This window comes from Equus przewalskii, chromosome 13 (assembly GCF_037783145.1).
Source record: "Equus przewalskii isolate Varuska chromosome 13, EquPr2, whole genome shotgun sequence".
Lineage (NCBI taxonomy): Eukaryota > Metazoa > Chordata > Mammalia > Perissodactyla > Equidae > Equus > Equus przewalskii.
The window spans coordinates 31,571,502-31,592,775 of record NC_091843.1 but is presented as its reverse complement, the minus strand read 5'-3'; the positions used below and the strand labels follow the sequence as shown (position 1 = coordinate 31,592,775).

General features: G+C 40.1%; 1 pseudogene; it reads right to left on the bottom strand.

Annotated features, from left to right (window-relative positions):
- Nucleotides 1-16,021: 16,021 nt before the first annotated feature.
- Nucleotides 16,022-17,224, bottom strand: LOC103551845 (nicotinamide phosphoribosyltransferase pseudogene; annotated as a pseudogene).
- Nucleotides 17,225-21,274: the final 4,050 nt, after the last annotated feature.

Here is a 21,274-nt window from a genome sequence, read left to right as displayed (position 1 = left end):
ACACCAGCTGTCCAATTAATTCACCAAGTGACCTTATACTCTTAAGGTTAGGCAGCCCTAGAAGATTAATTACAGAGAGGATATTAGCAGATTATATTTATTAAGCTCTTATTAGGTGCCAGGCCCTGTGCATCCTGTCCTCCACATATTACTTTATTTCAATCTCACAGCATCACTGCAAGCTTGGAATTATATTCCCACTTTAAAGACAAGACACCTGAGGCTCGGAGAGTTGAAGTTATTTTCCTGAAATGAGAGCTAATAAATGGTAGAGATGGAATTGTGATCCAGCCCGTGTATGTCTAAAGTGTATACTATTTCTAATGAATCACTCAAAAAGAAGTGGCATGTATAAAAGTGCATTGTAAGCTGCCAAAAGATATACAAATACAGGTTTGTGATTACAATATATTAGTTATTATAACCAAAGTCTATAAAACTGATGTTATAGTGAAAATGTAATATGATGCTAGAGTAAAATCAATTGTGGACACTAGCTTAGCAAATAGATCCTTTTTTTGGATTCTGGGTACGTCTTTTACCATAACCCACTGAGATACTTGCCTCCTTGTCAATTAATAGGCTTTTGATGAGACCATTTTAGATCCATCTAGAGATGTAGTATAAATTTTAATTTGCTCTATTTATTTCAGAAAAGTTATTGATAGCAATCCTCATTTTCTTGCAAGTATTGAAAAAAAAGGTTTCCATTTAATTAAAATTAATGACCTTCACATTGTCAGAGATTTTTGAGTTCAGAGAATGAGACTTAAGATTTAGTGCAAAAGGGGAGCCTGGCACAAATATAATAAATCAGAAGCCTTTTGGGGCACATACGACGACAATTTCCTTTGCAAGTTTCAATTCTCTCATTCTCCAAAGCAGTGAGGAGAAATTGCAGTTTGCTAACAGAATATGGGACTCTGGGGCAAGTGACACTGCTTTGGTTTTGGTCTCCTGTCTCATAGATACCTAAACATTATATTTTACTTAATTTGAAATTTTGCCCTTAATATGAAAGGGTAAAAGAGGAGGGGAAATGGAATTTAAATACCATGAAAGGGTATCATAAATACCCATAATATTGTGTCATTTTGTGCACAGTCAAGCTTTGGATATTAATGGGAAAATTAAATGAAAGGTTTTAACATAAAACCAGAAGATTAGGCAAACAGCAAAATATATTTTGGAGTGCATGCCTATTGAGAATATTCCTCCTGTAAGGTCTCTCTAGCATCCTTTAAGCTGTATTTCTTATTTATTAGAAAAGCAAGAGTAAATTCCCCTCCGTGATAAACTGCAAAAGTTACTTTTCCTTAAGTCAATGGACACAGGAAGTTTTTGAAAAAATAGCCGAGATTCAAGGACGAATGCACTTAAGCCTCTCTTGTAATCTAAAGTCAAATTTCACTTAACAGATGTTGTGAAAATTAAAAGGCAATGAGATGAGAGCAGCCACTGTTTCTTCCTAAAACCACAGGTCATCTGGTTTGATACACTGCAATTCAGTCAACAGTCCTTGTTCAAGTCTGATACAGCTATTTTATTTATAAAGAAATGGGAGACTAGGGGAAATATCCGCAATATGAAGTCATAGACCGTATTCCCTAAGCACTCTATTCAATTGGCTTTTAGATGATTAGAAAATTAGAAAAAAAGTTGAGTTGCCGCTGGAAGGCAGGGGCATGGTTAGAAATGGTCTGTTGAAGAAACATTATACCTGTTAAATGATGACATACTGCTTTAAGAGGACTGTCTGTGGAAATCACCTGGGATGAGTGGATGATTTATTGCTCCAGAGGGAAGAAAGAGGAAAAAGGGCAGTTTCTGCTCTCACTTGTCTGTCAGTAACAGTACTTGAGAGTCATTCTCGTGGAACCGGTGGTGTCATTTGACCAGGACAGTGAATGGTGGGTTAGCCAAAGTCTGACTGTGTTTATTCACAAGTGAAAGGAAAGGAAAGGAGGGGCTGAAGCCAGCAAGTTTTATTTAAAAGAATTTGGTTTTAGAGGAACCTCTGAGATAATGCCTCCTCATGGGCTGTGCTGAGAGTAATCAAATGCCAAAGCTGCCAACATTTAGGGAGCTTTGCAATGGGGCCTGACAAGTTGACAACAGGATCCAGGCTTGTTTTGATCTTCCAAGACTCATCAAGCTTTGCAGCTGTTCGTTATCAAAAGCACTCGGACAGGAAGAGAATAATTAATTTACCCTGAGCACACAAGGCAGGTTCAGAAAGAAACAGCAGAAAGGCCAAGGGCAGGGCTCCCGGCTGGTAGACCCTTCTCTTCTGCCCCAGTGGCCCCTGCCAGAACTGTGTGGGCGGATGGCCAGAAAGCAAGTGGAAAAATGCAAGTGATGCTGGGTGTGCTCAGAGTGTCCGTGAAAAGAACACACTCAATTGCTGTTAAAGCATTAGTTCATATTCTCATGGTTCCTAATCCAGCCTTGTCCTAGAGGACAGAATAAGGAACATTTCATTGAAAAATAAACCCTTCACTTAATCTCTGCTAAGTTATGGCATGGTTCTAAGTATTGAGCACGCAACAATATGAAGTCCTTGCCTTTGATAAGCTTAGTGTGATATGCAAGGCATCAAACAATCGCATCCATGCATATATAAATAACCAAAAAGTATAGGGCACCATGATTGATGATAGCAGGGATACCTGATATAACTGAGGAAGGGTCATTTTAACTGAGATCAAAAAATAAGGAAGATTTAACAAGGTATAAATGTAGGGAATAGTCCAAGGAGTACAAGGAGACTAAGGAACGGAAAAGCCTCTCGGGCTCTGGAACCAAGAGAAGCAGAGGCTATGTAAGAGCAAGAAGTTAAAAGGAAAGGTGAGGGGCCATCCCTGTGGCCGAGTGGTTAAGTTTGAACGCTCGGCTTCGGTGGCCCAGGGTGTCGCCTGTTCGGATCCTGGGCACGGACATGGCACTGCTCATCAGGCCATGCTGAGGTGGCATCCCACGTGCCACAGCTAGAAGGACCCACAACTAGAATATACAACTATGTACTGGGGGAATTTGAGAGGAAAAAGGGGGAAAAAAAACCCAACAGTTTCTAGCTCAGGTGCCAATCTTTATTTAAAAAAAGGAAAGGTGAGAAGACGTTAGGGTGGCTCATGGGAACTAACGATGAAGCATAGTACAGAAAGGGAGTTGCCTTGGGAGGGATATGAAAAAGAACGTTTTCAAATCTGCCTTTTCTGTGACATGAGAACAGAGGAGAGGACACGTACTGGTTAGGTTAGCAGGCCGGGACACACACAGACCACACCTGTGTGATGCCAAAGGAGCTCAGATTTTGAAAAAGTATGGTTTTGCTGCTTCTCCATGGAGATTTCTTACCCTGTATCGAAGTTCCGTTTCTTTGTGCCCTGAGTTGACCTTAAGGTGTCACAGTTAAACAATCAGCAGAAGTATTTACAATCTATGTCTTCATCTTGGACCTACCCATCCTGAATTCCTTGAGTGAGTCTCACAGTTGTCTGGTTTAGAGCCTTGGCACCAATGATCCCTCTGATGCAGAAATCAATCGAAGTTATGGTTTGTTGTGATAACTTAAGATGATACCTTCCCACCAGAGCACAGCATAGAGCATCAAGGCAACCAGTAAGCAAGGTTTTTGGAGTTTTCCAGTTGCTCAGGGGGAGATGCTCTTAGTATTCGTCCTGTCTAGGATGACGTCCTACCAGGTCAAAGGAAGCTCTAAGAGGCACTCACCAAGCCTCTTATATCTGTGGTTACACGTCCCTGAAATTCAAGTATGGTTACCTTATTTTGAAACTTACCTTTCGCATGATATTAACTAGATGTAACATCCGGATTCTTGGTAAAATTTCTTTCAGCGCCACAAGCACATTTTTGACATGTTATTGAGCGTTACACAAGCCCAGTTACGTTGTAACAACTGTAGACAGGTGCAGTCAGTTCTCCACAAGACCTGAATATGGTAGACTAGGCTGGGACCCACCACGGTCACTTCTTGTGGCAAAAGACAGAAAAAGGTACTCAACCAGCTTTTCAAAAAGTATTTATTGGTCCACCTAATTGAAAAACCCAAAAGCTGGTGACAGGTATTGCTTGATTCTGAACTCAAGCTTTACCACCATATCTCGACTATGTTTCTTCTATCATGGCTTTATCTTTTTGATAGGAAAACTGAAAACTGTAGCAGTTTCAAACGTCCTATCTTCCACCAAGCCCTGAAGAATATAGAGAAGGTACTCTTTTGTAACCCTTCTGTGCTACAGAAGAAATTTTGTTTTCCAAGACTTTTCAGTGTTTCTTTTTAAATTGTTATTATTGTTCAGATTTATTGAGATATATATGACATATAGTGTAAGTTTAAGGAGTGCAATGTGATAATTTGAAAGACAGTCATGCGTCACTTAACGACAGGAATACACTCAGAAATGTGTCATTAGGTGATTTTTTTGTTGTGAAAACATCATAGAGTGTATTTACACAAAGCTAGATGGTACATCCTACTACATTAGGCTATGTGGTACTAATCTTATGAGACCACATTTCTATGTGGGGTCCGTCAACCAAAACTTTGTCGTTATGTGCCACGTGACTAATATATACCACAATAAGGTTAGTTACATCTATCGTCTCATATAGTTACCTTTTGTGTGTGTATGTGTGTTAAGAACGTTTAAGATCTACTCTTAGCAACTTTCAAATATACAATACGGCTAACTATAGTCACCATGCTGTACATGGAATCCCCAAAACTTATTCATCTCATAACTGAAGTTTTTATTCTTTGACCACATGCACCCATTTCCCCCACTCCCTCACCTCCCACCCCTGGCAACCATCAATCTACTCTCTGTTTCTATGAGTTCATTTTTTTTAAATATTTCACATATAAGTGAGATCATGCAGTATTTGTCTTTCTCTCTGACATATTTCACTTAGCATAATGCCCATCCATGTTGCCACAAATAGAAATTCCTTCTTTTTATAGCTGAGTAATATTCCATTGTATATATATATACACCACACCTTCCTTAGCCATTCATGCACTGATGGACAGTGAGGTTGTTTCCATGTCTTGCTATTGTAAATAATGGTGCAATGAAAATGGGGGTGCAGATAGATCTTCAAGACAGTGATTTCATTTCCTTTGGATATACACTTTAAAAGTGAGATTGCTGGATCATCTGGTAGCTCTATCTTTAATTTTTTGAGGAACTTCCATACTGTTTTCCATAACGGCTGTACCAATTTAAGTCCCCCAAAAGTGCACAAGTGTTTCCTTTTCTTCACATCTTCACAAATACTGTTTTCTCTTGTCTTTTTGATGATAGGCATTCTAATAGATGTGAGGTGATATCTCATTGCGGTTTTGATTTGCATGTCCTGGATGATTCGTAGATGTTGGGCCTCTTTCCATGTACCTGTTGGTCATCCAGATATCGTCTTTGGAAAAAGTCTGTTCAGATCTTTTGCCCATTTTTTAATGAGATTATTTGATTTTTTGCTATTGAGTTGCATGAGTTCTTTATATATTTTGTATATTAACCCCTTAACAGATATATGGTTTGCAAATATTTTCTCTTATTCTGTAGGTTGCCTTTTCATTTTGTTGATTGCTTCCTTGCTGTGCAGAAGCTTTTTAGTTTGATGTGTTCCCACTTTATTTTTGCTTTTGTCGTTTGTGTTTTCAAGTCATATCCAAAAAATCCTTGCTGAGACCTATGTCAAGGGGGTTTTCTCTATGTTTTCTTCTAGGAGTTAGTGTTTCCTTGGTTATCATTTGTTTTGAGGGTGTTCCATCTCATCCATGAAACAATTACTGTGACCAGGGGAATGCCATAGGATAATTGCCTTAAGGATGGTGTTAATCCCACTCAAGCCCCACGGCTGAGAATAGAAAAAAGAGTGGGCTACTAAAAAAAACTGGTGCTGGCAGGGAAGGGGGAATAAATGCTGGAGAAGCAACCAAAAATTGTCTGCTCCACTTCTCAAAGTTGCTTTTTATGAGTTTCCTGAGAACAAATGTAACCATTTTAACTCTTTGTCAGAGAGAGAGAGAGTTAGGCTTGATTTTTTTTTTTTTTTTAATTCTAAATGTAGCAGAGATGCTGTATGAAGTAAAAGTCTTTCTGCTGCTTTCTAGTCTGGAATTCGGGCTGCTTCAAATGTTCCCCCTCCCCTCTCCCTGCTGCAGGTCTTTCCTGTTAGGATATGTGACCTGTAGAATGCGTCCAAGAAAGGGAGTTAGGTCTCCACTAGCAGGATGAAGCATTGATCTACTTCCTGACCCTGGTCAGGAGTCCATAAGTCCCTTTGTATGACTCAGGCTAGCTGGGGACTCCCACTCAAAATGGCCCCCAGCTTTTCTGGGTAGGCAATTAAATCAGAGATCGGCTGGAGGGAGACTGGGAGTACTTCCTGGCCGTGATGAGTGACCTTAGCAGGCCTGAGACCACATAGGGAGATTCAGGGGACGAGAGATGACATTAAGGATCAGTAGTTTCTAAGGCAATAATTATCATATTTCTTTTCTCCTCTGACACACCTCTTCTCTTAGAGATATTCTTAAGTGCTATGAACCAAGACTTTTCTCTGGTTATAAAACACAGTAATTAAAGCAAAAGGGAAGGTGGATATCTAGAGCTTCTATAATTTGTCCCAAACTTAACTTCTGCTAATTCCTGACATAATACCACTTGTGTTCCTCAAAGATGTCCTACAACATTCTGAATCTATGTCTTTGTGCAAACATTCCCCCTCCACAACTACTATTTTTAATTATATAGCTATCTAATTCTAACTAGTTCTTCAAGGATAAAATCAATTTCTCCTTCCTCCTAGAATTCTATTAGTAATAATGACTCTTTCCTTATAGACCGGACAATGTGTAGCAGCATGATTTAAAGTTCGGACTGCAATCAGATTGACTATGGTTCTGGTCTTTCTTACCAGCTTGCAAGCTCATACCCTTGGGCAAGGGACTTAATGTTCCGGAGCTCCAGCTCTTTCATCCATAAATGGAGAGAATAATAAGCTCATCACCAAGGGGCTGCTGGAAGTGTTTAAAGAGATGTATGCAGAGTCTAGTCCATGGTAAGTACTCAGACTATGTTAGCTATTGTTAATAGTCAACTTTGTAATTTCAATTACATCAAGCTTAGGACCAGAACAATACACATGTGCTGGATTGTACATAACCAAGTAAGGGACCCTGCAGCTACATAAACATTTGAAATAGAATGCAGGGAAATCATCAAGAAGCAACTAAGCCACTGCACTCAGACAACATGTTGTCAAGAAGTTGTGTCCCCAGAGAAGCCTCCGTATATTCAACTCTTCATGTTGAGTGTGATGTTTACCTATTGCTGCTCCTTTGGGTGGCTCCCTCTCTTCCTCTGCAGTTAGTCCTCTGAAACCTTATAAAATCTCTGGGTGTTTGCTTTTCCTGTAATAATTTGCCAACTTTCTCTGAATAAAGCCCATTCTCTTTTGTTTGTTTCCCATCCATTTGACAGAATAATCCACAGGACTTTGTGGCTCAACCATGATATCTTTTTAAAAACTTTTAATTTTATTTTTACCATCGTTTATTAAAATAATGAAGAAATGGTAGTGTGGGTTGCACAAACTTTATTTTCTAGTTACAAGAAAGAAAACAGCTAGGAACAAACAGGAAAATCCCTTAGAATCACCCTGCTGCCGCTTAGAAGCCACACTGGCTACCTGCCCTTGTGTTTACTATTCTGGGAATGAGGAGCTCAAGCAGCCCCATCCTGTTCGGCTAGTCACCAACATTACCAAATGATGTGGAATTCTAAAGCCACAGTTTTCTACTCTTGAAGACTATTTTATTTGAACTTCAGTTGCATCAATTTTCATTTTAATTGTTTTGTCGAAGACACTCAATTTTTTTCATGGTCCACCTGATAAATCTTCACAGTATGTTGGATTTTGCAAAGTTGTAAATGGCTGATTTATTTTACATTTATTTTTCTGCCAGGGTTGAAGGGACATATCTGACTCTGCATTTGGCATGAACTTTTAGCACCTTTTTCATTTGCAGTATTTATTTTCTTCAATGGCATTTGCAGTATTTATTTTCTTCAATGGCGTTAAGTGCATCGGAAAGCTCATGAATCGTGTAATTCTGGCAGCTCATTTTATCTTCCCGGTATGCAGTGCGTGCAGAGGTGCCCCTCCCCAGCCCTCTTTCAGAACTATGGAGCTTCTCCCAGCTGCTGAGAATATCAGTGGCTCACAGCACTTAGCAGAGTCCCTCTCTGGATAGTGCTTTCAGCCAAACAATTTCTTCAAAGCCCAAGGTCAAGCTGCCTCTCTGGGGTCTGGACACACCCTACCCTGATCAATGCAGGGTCATGAAAGCTAAGCCGTTGCCTCAAAGGGCACCTCTTGGAAGGGCCAGCCCCTTTCTGTGGGATTAACTGAGTACATTCTTGAGGATAGATCATAGGTATGTCATCTTTCTTCCCAACCCTATTTCCATCTCTTCCTCAAATGTGTTGATCTTGAGAGCATTCCTTCAAGAACTTCATTTAGGTATGGTAAGGTCAACAATCAGGAGATGATTGCCACTGAAAAGATAGGTTGTTCCTCGCAGATCTCAAGGCGGGGGCACACCACACCATGAGGGGCAACATGGGGAAGCATGGGGGTTAGTCAGGAGGCAGAGGAAGAGGGAAGAACTGTGAGCAAGAGCCTTTATTGTGGTTTACAAGGGAAGGAACAAAATAGGCAGGGTAAACAGGTTTAGGATTGGCTAGTTTGTAATCGTTTCAGTGGGCTCTGGGGCATATAGGCTGCCCTTAGTTGTCTAGTACATGGCCCTGGGGTGATTAGGCTAAGTGGTTGGGAATGTAGATTCTGAACTATTTGGTTTGCATTAAAAAGCACATTTGTTGTTGCCCGCCCCGTGGGACTAGGGATTGCCGGAGATCTCGGAGAGGACCGGGGCGGGGGAACTTTCAAAGGCCGGTCCGGCGACCCGGTGGGGAAGCGCCGGAGCTCCGCCAGGCAGCAGACAAAACTCTCTGTCTGCCGGTAGCAGAGGGGCCACGCTGAGCATTCAGGGCTCCCGGCAGAGGCCCGGACAGAAGCCCAGAGGGCGGGGCGACCCCCAGCTGCCGTTGCCCGCCCCGTGGGACTAGGGATTGCCGGAGATCTCAGAGAGGACCGGGGCGGGGGAACTTTCAAAGGCTGGTTCGGCGACCCGGAGGGGAAGCGCCGGAGCTCCGCCAGGCAGCAGACAAAACTCTCTGTCTGCCGGTAGCAGAGGGGCCACGCTGAGCATTCAGAGCTCCCGGCAGAGGCCCGGAGAGAAGCCCAGAGGGCGGGGCGACCCCCAGCTGCCGTTGCCCGCCCGGGGAGGCTAGGGATTGCCGGAGATCTCGGAGAGGGCTGGGGCTGGAGAGAGTTCCAGAGACCCAGCTTAGTAGCCTAGGGGGAAACCCTACAGGCTCACAGCAGCCTTAGGGAAAGCCTCTGCACAGCACCAGTAGAAGGCACCCAGCCGCCAGCCACAAGGCTGGAAGACCCCAGGGCAAAAGCAGCATAGCTAGGTGTACTAACCACAGACTGTAGAAGATGCCAATAGCTCTCCTGCGACCCATAGAGGACAAGTGAGATTTGGTGGGTGCCGACAGCAACGGAGCGACAAATATAAGTGATCCCACCCCTGGCCGCTGGAAAAGCCCATAACACCGTTGCAGACCCCAAGGAGAGAGCGCATCTAGGTGGGCAACAACAGTAGGCACCTGCAGCCTGAAGCCCCCCGTGACGGCCCCCACGGCAGAGGAGGGAATCCAAAGGGCCACTGTGGCTACGAAGAGGGGCCCAGGCCCAGTTAGCAACTACGGACAGGGTTCCTGGTTGGTGAAGTATAAACAGCTGCTCCCCCCACCGCAGCAGCTGAAACAAGTGAAAGGAGCAACTAAACTCTATCTCCATGCGGAGGCACAAATCAACATCATCAAGCAATATGAAAAAATACATTAAATCTCCAGAACAGAAAGAAAGTAACAAATACACAGAAAACAATCCCAAAGAAAATGAGATATATAACCTAAATGATGATGACTTCAAAACAGCCATCATTAAAATACTCACTGAGTTAAGAGAGATTCTGACCGACAACTCAACGAGTTCAGGAGCTATGTCACAAAAGAGTTTGATACGATAAAGAAGAACCAAACAGAAATATTGGAAATGAAGAACACAATAGAGGAGATTAAGAAAAATCTAGATGCTCTGAACAGTAGGGCCGATAATATGGAGGAAAGAATTAGCAATTTGGAAGATGGCAATATAGAATTGTTGCAGGCAGAGGAGGAGAGAGAAGCAAGACTTAAAAGAAATGAAGAAACTCTCCGAGAATTATCAGACACAATTAGGAGATGCAACGTAAGGATTATAGGTATACCAGAGGGAGAAGAGAAGGAGAAAGGGGCAGAAAACCTATTCAAAGAAATAATGGCTGAGAACTTCCCAAATCTGGTGAGGGAGATGGATCTTCAGGTGACAGAAGCCAATAGATCTCCAAACTTTATCAATGCAAGAAGACCAACTCCACGGCATATAGTAGTGAAGCTAGCAAAAGTCAACGACAAGGAGAAAATATTAAGGACAGCCAGGCAAAAGAAACTAACCTACAAAGGAACCCCCATCAGGCTATCAGCAGATTTCTCAGCAGAAACTTTACAGGCTAGAAGAGAGTGGAATGATATATTCAAAAATCTGAAGGACAAAAACCTACAGCCGAGAATTCTCTACCCAGCGAAAATATCCTTCAAATACGATGGAGAAATAAAAACTTTCCCAGATAAACAAAAATTAAGGGAGTTCATTGTCACAAAACCTCCTCTTCAGGAAATCCTCAGGAAAACCCTCATTCCTGAAAAATCCAAAAAAGGAAAGGGGCTACAAAACCAAGAGCAGAGGAGATAAGTAGAAGGACAACAACAGAGAGTAGCAGCTCTACATCAGAACAGATTAAACCATGGGACGAGAAACAAAGGAAACTGAAGAAAACCGGAAAACAAGACACAAAATGGTAGTGGTAGGCCCCCACGTCTCAATAATCACTCTAAATGTAAATGGATTGAACTCCCCAATCAAAAGACACAGAGTGGCAGGATGGATCAAAGAACAAGATCCAACAATATGCTGCCTCCAGGAAACACACCTCAGCCCCAAAGACAAACACAGACTCAGAGTGAAGGGATGGAGAACAATACTCCAAGCTAATAATGAACAAAAGAAAGCAGGTGTCGCTATACTAATATCAGACAAGGTAGATTTCAAAGCAAAACAGATAAAGAAAGACAAAGAGGGACAGTATATAATGATAAAAGGGACTCTCCACCAAGAAGACATAACACTTATAAATATATACGCACCCAACACAGGAGCACCAAAATTTGTAAAGCAACTCTTAATAGAACTAAAAGAAGACATCAACAACAATACAATAATAGTAGGGGACCTCAACACACCATTAACACCAATGGACAGAACATCCAGACAGAAAATCAACAAGGAAATAATAGAATTAAATGAAAAATTAGACCAGATGGACTTAATAGATATATATAGAACACTTCATCCAAAAACAGCAGGTTACACATTCTTCTCAAGTGCACATGGAACATTCTCAAGGATTGACCATATTTTGGGAACCAAAGCAAACATCAATAAATACAAGAGAGTTGAAATAATATCAAGCATCTTTTCTGATCATAACGCTATTAAACTAGAAATCAACTACAAGAAAAAAGCAGAGAAAGGTGCAAAAATGTGGAGACTAAACAACACGCTTCTCAACAAACAATGGATCATTGAAGAAATTAAAGAAGAAATCAAATATTATCTGGAGACAAATGAAAATGAGAACACGACATACCAAATCATTTGGGATGCAGCAAAAGCAGTCCTAAGAGGGAAATTCATCGCAATACAGGCTCACCTCACTAAACAAGAAAAAGCTCACGTAAGCAACCTCAAACGACACCTAACAGAACTAGAAAAAGAAGAACAAACAAGGCCCAGAGTCAGTAGAAGGAGGGAAATAATAAAAATAAGAGCAGAAATAAACGATATTGAAACAAAAAAGACAATAGAAAGGATCAATGAAACAAAGAGTTGGTTCTTCGAAAGAATTAACAAAATTAAAAAGCACATTTGTGGGTAAGTTGTTTACTATTTGTTGGAATTGGACAGGGCCTCCAGGAGGGTCAGGAGGCTGCAGAAGACAAAGAATCAGACTACAGAAAATAAAAGACATAGTTATTACAACTTTCTACATAGAAATCTTCATCTCACAGTCTGTCTCCTTAGGAGGCAGATTTAAGATGCCTTCCATGTCAATACCCACAATGCAGTGTTTTAGGCTCATAGTGCTCCAAATATGCTGGTAAATGTTTAACAACTGAGTTTTCAAAAGAAAAAGCCCTAATTTGTAGCATTTGTCAATTTCCATGTATAATGCTCCCATCGTGGCTGATTTTAAGCTATTAATTCAATGTCACTAAAAGTGGGATTGGGAAGACATGCACATGATCAATTCTGGGGAGTTGGTGTGAGCTGGCTCCAGCATGCCACAGGCTCCTCCTTAGAGAGAATAAAGGCATTTTTATAAAGCATATTTATCAACTAGAGTATAATAAAATGCTATTTGACTAGAACTTAATGAATGAGTGTGCCCTACTAATCCCTTTCCCAACACTTATTATAGCTTTGCAAGAAGCTATAACTTCTTTTTCTCCAGTCTTCTGCAGGATGGGAAGTAGAATCACATGGGCAATAATAATCCGTACTCCAACAGTCTTGTTGATACTTCCTCAGGACATCTAAGACGTTGCATAGTTTCCTTATGTATTTCTGGAAATTCTCTTTGGTGAAGTAGTCTTGCTCAAGATCCAGTTGGTTCTTAGAGGACAAGTCAGCAAGATGGCGGAATAAAAAGTGCTGGACTCTCTTTACACCCACAAACACACTGATTCAATAACAGTTCACAGAAAAATTCCCTTTGTGAGAAATCCAGAAGCTAGTTGAGAGGCTCCGGCACCTTGACCAAGTGTGAAACCAGACACATTGAAGCCAGTAGGGAAATTCAAGATGCTCTTTTGCCAGAATCCCAAACTCTGGCATAGTGCCATACCATCAGGAGGAAACTCCCCAGCTCCCAGCTTCTCACTGGGCATGGAAAGAGTTGGACCACATGTCCAATGCTCTAATTTTTCCAGGAGCTCCTCAGAGGATTAGCTTGTGCTTTATCAGTTATTTAGTGCTTATGGGACCTGACATCCTCTAGCTGCCTGGGGAAAAACAAAGGTGGAGATTTGGGCTGGCAATCTCCATTGCCCCTCCTCCTGGGTCAGCACACAGTGAGAGCATAAAATACCCCAGTTCCCAGCTTTTCCCTGGAGAGGGTAAGAGTTGAAGCACATGGCAAATGCCCCAACTTTTCCAGGGGCTGCTCAAAGGACTGGCTTCTGTCCATGTGTCTCAGAGTGCTAACAGAACTTGGCACATTCTAGCCATGCTACTCGTCAGTGCAGCCCCTCCCCTGGCTCAGCACAGAGCAAACAAGTGAAAATGCCCAGCTTCCAGCTTCTCCTTGGGGAGAGAAAGAGTTGGACAGAGTGTCCAGGGATCCAACTGTTCTGGGGTCTGCCTGAGGAACTGGCTTCAGTCTCACTTGTCCCAGAGCACTGATGGGATCTGCATACTCTAAATGCCCAGGGGCCGTTAAAGAATAAAGAGGTCTCAAAAACTTAATTAATTAATTTAAAAAAAGAATAAAGAGGTATCAGCAGGTCCATACTCCCCCTGAAACATGTAAGAAATCCTTCCTTGCCCCTTCCTACCTTCTGGTGGTTTTCTGGCCATCTTTGCCATTCCTTGGCTTGTGGATGCATGACTCGCATCTTCTGTACTCATGAGGTGTTCTCTGTGTGTCTTCACGTTGTCTTCACTCTGTCCATATCTGTCTCTGTGTCCAAATTGCTCCTTTTCATAAGGACATCAGCCATATTGGATTAGGGCCTACTCTAATAACTTCATTTTAGCTTGTTTACCTCTGTAAAGACCTGATTTCCAATCAGGTCACATTCTGAGTTACTAGGGAGTTAGGACTTCAAAATATCTGTGTTGGGGGGGACAAAATTTAACCTACAAGAATCACCATAAAGTTAATTTTGCTAATTAATTGTACAAGCAAGAAATATGAAAGAACTTAAACCAAGGCACATCGTAATCTAAATACTTAAAACCAGTGAAGAAAGATGATCTTAAAATCAGCCAGTGCAAATAGACATACTACATACAGAGGAACAAAGAGAGATTCTTTCGTATTTCTTGTGCTTGGAGTTTGTTGAGCTTCTTGAATCTGTGGGCTTATCGTTTTCATCAACTTTGTAAAATTTTCAACCATTTTTGTTTTCAAATATACATTTCTGTTTCCCTTTCTCTCTTTGCTTTTGGGGAGAATAATCCTAAATGTTTATGTATTAGGCCACATGAACTTGTACCACAGCTCACTGACAATATTCATTTCTATCCAGTATATTTCTTCTCTGTTTTATTTTGAATAATTCCTATTGCTATATCTTCTAGTTCACTAATCTTTTCTTTTTTTAACAATTTAAAATTAATTTAATTATTTTAAATAAAAATTATTTTAAATTATTTAATTATTTTAAATAAAAAATACAACAGAATCAAAACTTTTAAAATAAGTATACTCTCTAACCATTCCAGTAATCTATTTAAATCATACCAACTATAGAATATAAAAAATAAATTCAGAATTGTAATTACTTTGAAATTCACTCCATCCTTTTTTTTTTTTGAGGAAGATTAGCCCTGAGTTAACTGCTGCTAATCCTCCTCTTTCTTCTGAGGAAGACTGGCCCTGAGCTAACATCCATGCCCATCTTCCTCCACTTTATATGTGGGACGCCTACCACAGCATGGCTTGCCAAATGGTGCCATGTCCGCACCCAGGATCCAAACCAGTGAACCCTGGGCCACCGAAGCGGAATGTGCACACTTAACCGCTGTGCCACTGGGCCGGCCCTCCTCTTTTGTTAAATTTTACATTTGTGTGTATATTCTATGGTGGAAGCAGAAATGTTCTCTAGAAAACATTATCTCCTTAGACTCTTGAGGTGGATATTAAAGCCACAGGCAATATTTAACATATAAAACTGTAGTATAGGCCTTTCAAGTTTGGCATTTTACTGGTACAATACAATGACCAAGGTATGTAATCACTGTGTAATGCCTAGACAATCCAGAAAGAACCATTATTTTCTTTAATGTAGAATGATTAATATGTGTTCTCTAAGGGGCAGCGAGGTGAGTAATTCTATAGTGTATGTCCTGACATAATTTTCAGATTATACAATAACATAAACAACTTTGCTAAGGCTATATTTTATTTGCTGATTAATGGATAAAAAGCAGTGTAATTTATTTTCAAGTATTTTCTTAAAAATCTGTGCTCAAAAAAAATCATGAAAAGTTGGCAAGACTGTTAAATCACTGAAACTTTAAATATATCTTACATAATTTTATTTGTATAAAAATACAAGTTAAATATAAACGTAAAGCAATCATGACAATCTTATGCAAATCTGTTTGATGTGCTCTTCCATTATATATAAAAGTTTCTCAGTTCTGTCATTTGTGAAAAGATCAATACGAGATTGAATTACCATTTATTGGCAAAGGGCCCTAAAAAGCTTACTTTAGCATTAATCTTTTACATGGTTAAATGCATTTCCTAATTTGAGATCACCCCAGCATTGGAAAAAAAGAAAAATAATGAAAGGGGAGTATGTCCATAAACCAACAAATAATTTGGCTATAATGTATCACAGAACATAAAGAAACCCCATATATCTATACATAAATATTGTCTGTTACATACAGACACACACACAGGTCTATAAGTGCATGCATGCACATACATGCACACGTGCACACACACCCAGTCATAAAACAAAACCTAAAGTTCTATTGCTTCTATTTCCATATTTAGCTTTACATTTTTTCTTATTTCATCAAATGAATACCTTTTTGACATCTTCCCTTTCTTAAAGATAGTGTGGAGAAGATCATGACCATTTTCTTCAAAGTATCCTTTTCTTTCTTCAAATGCAATAAAATTCTGTGCTGGTGTCCTATGTAAAGATAATCAGCCCTCTCTGGGCCTTTTGCTGGGATCATCAACTGGTTCCTTGAAGCAGTTAATCCCAAGGCAATTAGTTACAACTTAACTACACTTGAAGGGAAAATTCAAGAGATATCTTGTTAACTTCTGGAGCAAAGCTCCACCAGAATCAAGGAAAACATTTTCAATACTCCGTTTTTGGTATTTTGCTTCATATCTTCCACAATTTCTTGTAAGGTTTTATATTTGCACCATCCTCTTGACCACTTCTAAGATAAGATGGCAGCAACATGTAGCCCTTTGAGTTCTCAGTGACAGAGAACTTCTTACCTAAAATACCCGAAATCTTTAACACAGTGCTAGAGGATTTTAAGACCCAAGTCTGATTATTGGTGGCGCCTCTGTACAGTGTGATACTATTAAATATCTTAGATCTTTACTTTCTGTTTTCTCACACACGTTATAAATGCTATAGCTATTCCTGACCACAGAAAGGGGCACCGATAAAAACTATGCTGCTCTATTTCAAAAGCATTTTTTGATTGATCTCTCCCTCAAGCTGTTACATTACTATGTTCTACATCTAGAACAGAATAGCCTGGAAGAGAATCTTTTGTTCCGTAGTATTTTTTAATTAAAGCCATTCTTGCTACTGTATCTGTTCCTTTGAAGTTAACCAAATGAGCAGAGCTCCTATGCCAGCTGCCTCTTGGAAAAAGACTTCTCTGTAGCCAAAATCATATAACTGGTATACCAGACCATCCAGGTTATAGGAAGTTTCTAACAAATATTTGGCCAGTATTTTCCTCTATTCTCTAGAATTTATGGCCACTGTGACTGGCTACCAGGACTAAACAAGAATAGTCTCAATCCAGTTTGTAAATTAGCAACATTCTGAATAGTTTTTTTTACTATGAAGAGAACACTTCCTCTGGGAATGACAGAGCCCTCAGGAACAGCTTTTACTTCTGTTGGAAGATGTCCGTCATATCTCTCAAGAATGTAGTTCCATCCCTTTGCATTAAAGACATTATCTTGGAAAATTCACTAATCTTTTATTCTGCAATGTCTATTCTACTGTTCATTCTACTAGAGGATTTTTTATTTAAGACATTATAATTTTATCTCAGTAAGTTTTATTTGAGTCTCTTTTGTATCTTCCGTGCCTCTGCTTAACATGCTCAATCTGTCTTCCAGATTCCAGTGTTGAATGTGTGGAGCATCTGGAGTGCTGGCAATGTTCTTTTTCTTAACCTGGATGGGGGTACCTCATGTTTCCTTTACATTATTTGGTGAAATTTACATTTATGTTTTGTGCACTTTTCTGCTTATTTCAAAATGAAAAGTTAGATGATGCAAGTAATCATATTAGCTCCACATTCAAAGCATCAAAAACCCCAACCGCTTCTCACCAGCTCCACCACTACTGCCCTGAGCCAAGCCTCCATTATTCATTAACTTGTTAACAGCAAAATCCACCCCAATGGACTTCCTTCTTCTGCCCTTACCCCTCCTATAGTCTACTTTCAGCTCAACTCTAATGTCATCCTTTTAAAATTCAAGTTTGATCATCTCATTCCTCTGCTCAAATTCCAATGGCTTCACATCTCACTCACAGTCAAAGTCAAAGACTTTTTATAGCTTACACAGCCTTATGTGATCTGGCATCCTGTTATCTCTCTCATTACTTCTTTCTTAAAATGTGTTCCTTCTGTCTTAGACACACTAGCCTCTCTTGTGTTCTCCTAACTTACTGGCCACTCACCTGCTTCAGAGAATTGCACTTATGATTTTCTTTGCCTAGAACACTCTTCCCACTGATACCCATGGCTAACTCCCTTATCTTCATCAAATCTGTATTCAGATTTTATCTTCTTCATGAGATTTTCCTGATTTCCTTATTTAAATCAATCTCATTTCACTGATGCTCCCTTATTCCCTTCTCTGTTCATTTATATTTTTACATAGTGCTTATCACCATCTATCATACTGTACATTTGATATTCATTTGTTCTGTGTCTGTCTTCCTCACACGAAACATAAACTCTGTGAGAGAAATTATTTTTATCACTTTTTTTAATTCATTGCTTGAAACTTCAGTGCTTCTGTCATTGTCTGGCATCAAGTATGTACTTAATAAATATTTGTTGAATAAATTCCCTTAAACCATTATTCTCCACTTTCAGGTAATTTCTCCTCCTTGATATAAAAAAAAAAGCCTTGATTGTTTATTTCCGTGGCTTGTACATAATGTACAATTAATAGATGTTAGTTGAATGAATGACTACATGCCTAGCTAGTGGCAATGTTGTCCTGTTATCCTAATGGTTACAGATGGGAAGTAGGAGTATGCACTCTGAGGTTCTATTCTTGGCTTTTTTTCTGATTGCATTCAACATACATGAATATTCATTAGCTGTTTATTTTGGGACCTAAATATCAAAAACTTATTTAGTAAACATGTTGGTATGGAAAGCACTGGACAAGCCACTGCAGATTAAAATAAAGACCACGTTTTCTTCCAGATTCCCAAAATATGCCTGCAGAAAGAAATGTGCCCCTGCATTCTGTGGTATGCTGCTAAACGTGTATTTGCATATGCAGATGCCAGATTCTGCCAACAGATCAGTTAATTGCAAATACAAAGCAGCCACTGAGGACATATTTACTTCTCTTGTAAAGGCCAGTACAGTTGTGTGGGCCACAAATGAAATGCATACTGTTGATTTGCAGGAATACTTTCTGAGACTGGAAATGATTACCTCTTAGCTGAAACAGACTAGGGAGCTGTTTCTGTCAGTTGTAAAGGCCTCTGCCTTCTCAAACAGGAAATATCACTTGTTTTCCATGAAGGTATGCTACTGGTCAGAGAAAACTACCTCTGTGCCTCAACCCTCGCACATTTGGAATGGCAGCCCTCACTTGCCCATTTTTAATTATACCTGGAAGAGTGTTGACAGCCCGGGAAGGAGCCAAATGCTCTTGCTCCCAGGTTACAGTCTTTCCTGGTTGTGGTACTGGCCAGGCTTGATTCGACTCCAGAGAGTGAAAGTCTCTCTGAAACACAGTGGCCAGCCTTGCAAACAGGGCTTGTATGTAGGCTGATCCAGGCAGAGCAGAATAGAACTAATATTTTCCGTATTGTAAAGGTTTATTGAAAATACTTGAACATGTTAGAGTAGGCTTCTGATCTAACATCATCTCTCTACAGATGGGGTAATGCAGGTCCAGAAAGACAAAGTGACTTGTCCTAAGTCACAGAAATAGTTACTAGCAAGGTGGGATTAAAACCCAGGTCACTTGCCTTCTGATACTATGGTCTTTCCACTGTGTTACTCTCACAGTCATGGGCCTCCCAGGTAGTCACAATGGCTTCAAATGTTCACATTTTTAAAAAGTCACCCAAGGAGCAAGTTAAAAATGTAGATCTTTGCGACCTGCCTCCCAGAGACTCTAATTTGGAAAGTCAGTGGTAGAGCCTAGGAATTGTGCTATAGCATGTATCCCAGGGAAATCTGATGTAGATGGCATCAGTCTACAACTTGAGACATTCTGGTACCTGGCAGGGTATTGTTAAGGAGGATGTATATTATATAGATTAGCATTACTGATGTGGTGCCAGCCTGTGTTTATAATGTTGGTTTTGCCGCTTACTAACCATGTATGTTTGAATGAGCTCATTATTCAGCCTCTCTAAGTCTCAGTTATGGTACCTGTAAAATGGGAACTCAGTGGGCTGTTGTGAGAACTATATACATATAATTGTGTGTGTGTGTGTTTTTGTGTGTAGCAAGCACAGTGTACGTGGTGCATAGTAAGTGCTTAATAAACGTCCACTATTGTTGTTGGTGATAAAGTGCCTGTCATATAATCTGTACCTTTAAATACTCCTTATGTAGTGGTATTATCGATGTTTTGAAAGAGCAACTAAGTCATTTCAGAATTTTTCATATATATGTGAGTGTGTATATATATTGTGTGTGTATGTATATATATATATATAACATTTAATATACTATACATAAAGATATAACATAAATACATTTTCCTTTGGCTGTACCCCGGTCTCCCTATTACTTCTTAGACCCTAGTCTCACCAAATCTACAATAGAAAGTTCCTGTCTGAGAAAACAAGTATGATATCAAAGAGATTGTTCATCTGTCTTTAAAATGTTATTCTCTCTTTTCCTCCAGTGGGCCTTAACTAAAATGGCCAATTGTATTCAACAAGCCTGGTGAGAACTCACATTTCTGATTGAGAAGAAATATGTTTAAGTAATTTAGACATTTCAGCCTGTTTATTCCCACCCGGGCTAGAGGTCTTTCGGTCCAGTGAGCTTGTCAAGTGCAGTGAAAATATACTCAACCTAGGTTGTCATGTATATGTATAAGCTTACAGGATGTCTACCAAGAGATAAAATAAAGAAGGGCCAAATCATCCAAAATGATGACTCCAGTGCCACTTTATTACCGATTGTCTAAAATAACTTGATTGCAAAGATTCGGAGGATTGATGGTGGAAATAAACTCAAGTGTGAAGTGACAGCTCTACCATGAAAAATGCAGATGGATGTCAGGGAATTGTGAGCAATTTGGCGGCTATCTGAGTGCTTTAGATAGCACAGATCACCTAGGAATCAGACACTCTGTGACTGACTTTAAGTTGCTGTCATTAAAAAGCGGCAATCCGGGCCAGCCCCAGTGGCCTAGTGGCTAAGTTCGGCTTGCTCTGCTTCAGCAGCCTGGGTTTGGTTCCCAGGTGCAAAGCTACACTGCTTGTCAGTGACCATGCTGTGGTGATGGCCCACATACAAAAAAAAGAGAGGAAGCTTGGCAACAGATGTTAGCTTATGGTGAATCTTCCTCAGCAGAAAAGAAAAAAAAAGTGGCAATCAGTAAGTTTGGCTATGATGATGCATTTTATTATTGAAAATGACCCTAAACACCCCATTCTAGTTGGTGGTGATAGCAGCAGTGATTCCAGTGTTGGTAGTGGTGTGGAAGGGTCTCTATTATGTTTCTTCTAAAACTCTAGATGGATGGCATAGAACATTGAATGAAAGTGGGATCTTGGAGTTAAGAAAGACC